Here is a 4324-nt window from a genome sequence, read left to right on the forward strand (position 1 = left end):
AATATGAATCAAGAAACCTTTTCCCAAAGTTCCTTTTACAGAAATCTTGGCCTTCATAAAGGAGAAAAGTCCTAAACTGAAAAAGAGTTAAAACTGTAGCACTCCAAAACATACTTAGTTCTAGTGTCATGCATGAAAGAGGATGAGGAAAAAGTAAAAGAAAAGTTCACCAAACACACAAATGTGATATTTACTCAACTGGACTTCTCAATAACCATGAAGATCAAGGTGTTCCTTTCCCATTTACATTTTTGCTTCTAAATGTTGACTGATTGCCTTTAGATTAAATATGTTTTTGTTGCTATATGTTAAAATACAACAACAACAAAAACCCATAATGCTGACATTGAAAAATGCATGCCTCTGTGGTCTTAACAGCTCAAGGGATACCATTCAATTTTATGTAGGGCAGAGGTTCTTCTATATCATTAAGCACTAAATGCCCAATTACAATGCTTTGGGACACTGTTAAAATTGTGCCCAAGGCTTTTCAGCAAATTCAGCTTTAAAGCAAATGATCCCAGTAGTCAAAATTATTTACTAAACACAGTACAGAGTTTCTTCTAGAAAGATTATTTAAGGCCTATTACACTTGCTAGATCCTTATATTACAAAATACTTGGGTACCTAGTGAAGCTGTTGCCTCTTTTCACGAAGCTTTTCTTTTTCTTTCCCAGCACCAAAATGTAAAATTATGTATTTGGTTAGTGCAAATTCATGCAGGTAGTCTTAATCCAAAAGCAGTTTCCTTTATTTTAGGGCATTTTGGAGAGAAATAATGAGTTATTCTGTATTAGGGCATTACTTATAATGACAGAGTTAAAAAGTTTATTTAAAAAATATTCTTTTTGTGTTAAAACATACATAACCATACAAACCACAAGGGATTTGAATGTGTCCTAAATCACTACACCATTTGGACATATTCCTTTTTAAATCTCTGTGAGAAAAATTTTATCAAACATTTTACATTATAGACAACAAACAATAACCATTGAGGACAGTGAGACATTTTCTTACATAATTCTCATAAGTCATTTCAACAACTCTAAGCTAGCTATTTCCAACTCCATTTTACAAAAGGGGCAATTGAGACTTTGGATGGGTAAATGACCCTTGTAAGCTCACACCTCTGGTAAGGAATAGAAGAATGAGTATTATGCATAAACTTGTTCTTTGATTTCTTGAATGCAATTCCAGTGTGTGTGTGTGTGTGTGTGTGTGTGTGTGTGTGTGTGTGTGTGTGTGTGTAGTGGGGGCTTTCTCACATACCACCAAGTAATTCTCAGACACCATCAGATGTCCAAGAATCCAATTCAATTCACTCAATTTTGACACAATTTAACTGAAAATAGCATCATATTCTACAGATTAAGGGTTCAGTTCTACAAGACTGCCCCCCACCTCCCAGTGCAGACACCAGTCACAAGTCTAGGTTATTACCTGTACTTCTGACTTACTGTCTATAAATTAGAAGTTCCCATGACCGTCTCCTGGGGTTCAATTAATTTACTAGAGCAGTTCAAAGATATTAGAGGAATGTTTTACTTACTAGATTACCAATTTATAAAAGGATATAAAACAGGAATAGCCAGATAAAAGAGATGCATAGGGCCAGGTGTGTGGGAAGGGACTCAGAGCTTCTATACTCTCTCAGAGTGCACTATTCTCCCCAAATATTTACGTGTTCACCAACCTGGAAACTCTGAACCTCATCTTTTCTAGTTTTTATGAAAGCTTCATTACATGGGCATAATTGATTGAATTATTGCTTATTGGTGATTGATTAAGCCTCCAGTCTCTTTCCCCCTCCAGGATGTCACAGAGGTAGTTTTGAAAGTTCCAACCCTCTAATACATGGTTGGTTCTCCTGGAAACCAGCCCCCATCTGTAGGTGCTTTCCAAAAATTCACTGTATTAACATAACAAGAGGTATCTTATGTTCTCAACACTTAGGAAATTTCAAAGGTTTTAGGAGCTCTGTGCCAGAAAGGGGACCAAGACCAAATATACATATTTCTTATAATAAGTCATAATATCACAACTTAAAAATAAAAACAGTGTTGTAATTTATTATAATTTATCATTTATAATAAAAAAATGGGGACAAAACAGAGATTTCAAATCAGAGATCTATAAGATAATGCTGACAAAAAGTTGAATACTGTATAAATATATTTTAAAATTTGGATCTACAGCCATGCTACCCTGAACAAACCTGATCCCATCTGATCTCAGAAGCTAAGCAGTGTCAGGTCTGGTTAGTACATGGATGGGAGACCACCTAGGAAGACCAGGTGCTCTCGGTGTAAAAACTAAAAAAATAAAAAAAATAAGGGATTGTAAACTGACAAGGTCCTTGCAATCTGTGAAGTCAACCAAGGGTTGCCTCGCCTAAAATTTTTTTAAAAAATAATAAAATAAAATAAAATTTGGTACATATTTTTCATGACATTTTTAAAAAACCCTGTAGTGAACTTTTAAAAATCACTCTCTATCCTTTATAGTAATCTTCCTTTTTTTTTCTCATATACCAGGTTTGCTTAAGGGGTCCACCTGCATTATTCAGATAGCATTTGAAAAGTGGGCCATACTTTACCATACATAATTCAGGCAGTTCACCTCCACTCTCAGTTTTTATAGCTAATAGAAATTGTGGAGTCCTCTATTTTGTTGACAAAATATAATGGTATTCATACCATATATCACCTCTGTGGGCGACCTATAAAGTTTTTTATGCTTTCCTCTGATTTATTTGAATTTATTGCCAAGTTGTACACATAAACATACTTCAGATGTAACATAGAAATATTGACTTTTATCATCAACCATTTCTCTTCTGGGGTATATTTTTTAAAGCTTGTGGCTTTTTTTTTTTTTTTTTTTTAGTTTAAACTATGAGAAAATCCAAAAGGAGGTGAATTTACTCAGAAGAATCACCTTAGACATTAGTGTCTGTGTATATTTTATTCACAAGAGCAAACCAAACCAACAAATAAACAACAATTAAAAAACATCTCAAGGGAAATTCTCAAGGAAAAACTTCCTTTGAAAGAGTTCTACATTCGCCTTGCACATAGTAGTCATACAAAAATATTTGTTAAGCTGAATTAGATAGACTCTTCCTTGTGTCACAGAAATTTCTTTATAGTAATCTCGACACTGATGTGTGATTTGACACTGCTGCAAGATGAAGTCTCAGGGAAGCAGATTCAGATAACTGTTAGTGTGTAAGAAGTTTATGAGGGAGTATTCCCAGGGAAAGTACGAGGAATGGCAGAGAGACGGGTTGGTCTGTAACGTGATCTCAACCAAGGGTTCAGTCAAGCTCAGGGAGCTTTGAAGATAGGTTGGGCCTTCTCAGTTGAATCTTGTTCTAATCGGGTGGGGCAGGGAAGGCATTTATAATCTGGCACTGACCAGTCATTAAGTGCGGGCTTCCCACCTCCTTTTCTGGGAAGACAGCCTGACCTTGAGCAGGACAGCTGTCTTCATCTGGGCAAAATCTGAAGAAGGTTGACTGCAGAGATAGAACTTCTAGTGGCTGATGTAATAGGAATAAGTCCTGGTACCCTAAAGGAGGATCTGAAATGTGCAGCATTCTCTTCAATGGAGACACAAAAAGGACTATTTGACTATACTGTGACTATACTGTTCCTTCTTTATACTCCATCTTTCAATCTGTAATTCTGCTAAAGGATAGGCTTTTTTTTTTTTTTTATGTACAGGTAGACGTGTGAGGTCTGACTTGGCTAATTATTCCAACAATTTCCTATTCATTATCTCACATAGCAGGGAGCCTCTTTGGACCATCAAGCCTGGAAATTTAGGATTGCACATTAACCGGTGGAATATAATTTGCGAGCTGCTGCCTCTGGGCTTGGAGCTCACTGTATATGCCAGGATATACACAATTAGCCTCAAGGTTTGCTCAGGAGCACTTGCCCATCCAACAAGAAAATGAGCATTACAGTAATTGAGAAAATGAACACCTTGGGTCATTTTCTTGCTGGCAATGGTTAGAAACTCTTATCATTGAATTACCCTGCTTTGTTTCTCATTATCTCTCAAAAGCATTGCTAGGTGAGAAGAGATTTGGCATACAAAATTTTAGCTTGTTTGGGGTGAGGAAGGTGAACTAAGAGAGGAGAAAAGATTAAATTCTAACGCAGTACAGACTGAGTGCTCAGACTTCTCTTTTTTCATTTTTGCACTGGATGAGGTGGAGAGGTGGTACTTCACCAGGCAGGAATTCTGAAAATCTTCTAAAAGTATGTATGTGATTTTAGCTGTATATACATCTATACACTTTTTTTCTGCGTGT

The 4324-nt window shown here is 36.2% G+C and overlaps 1 pseudogene; it reads left to right on the forward strand.

The window, feature by feature from the left end:
* The first annotated feature begins 2190 nt into the window (after positions 1-2190).
* On the forward strand, positions 2191-2309 carry LOC118601364 (annotated as a pseudogene).
* The last annotated feature ends 2015 nt before the right edge of the window (positions 2310-4324 follow it).

This window comes from Rousettus aegyptiacus, unplaced genomic scaffold, assembly GCF_014176215.1.
Source record: "Rousettus aegyptiacus isolate mRouAeg1 unplaced genomic scaffold, mRouAeg1.p scaffold_m13_p_3, whole genome shotgun sequence".
Classification (NCBI taxonomy): Eukaryota; Metazoa; Chordata; class Mammalia; order Chiroptera; family Pteropodidae; genus Rousettus; species Rousettus aegyptiacus.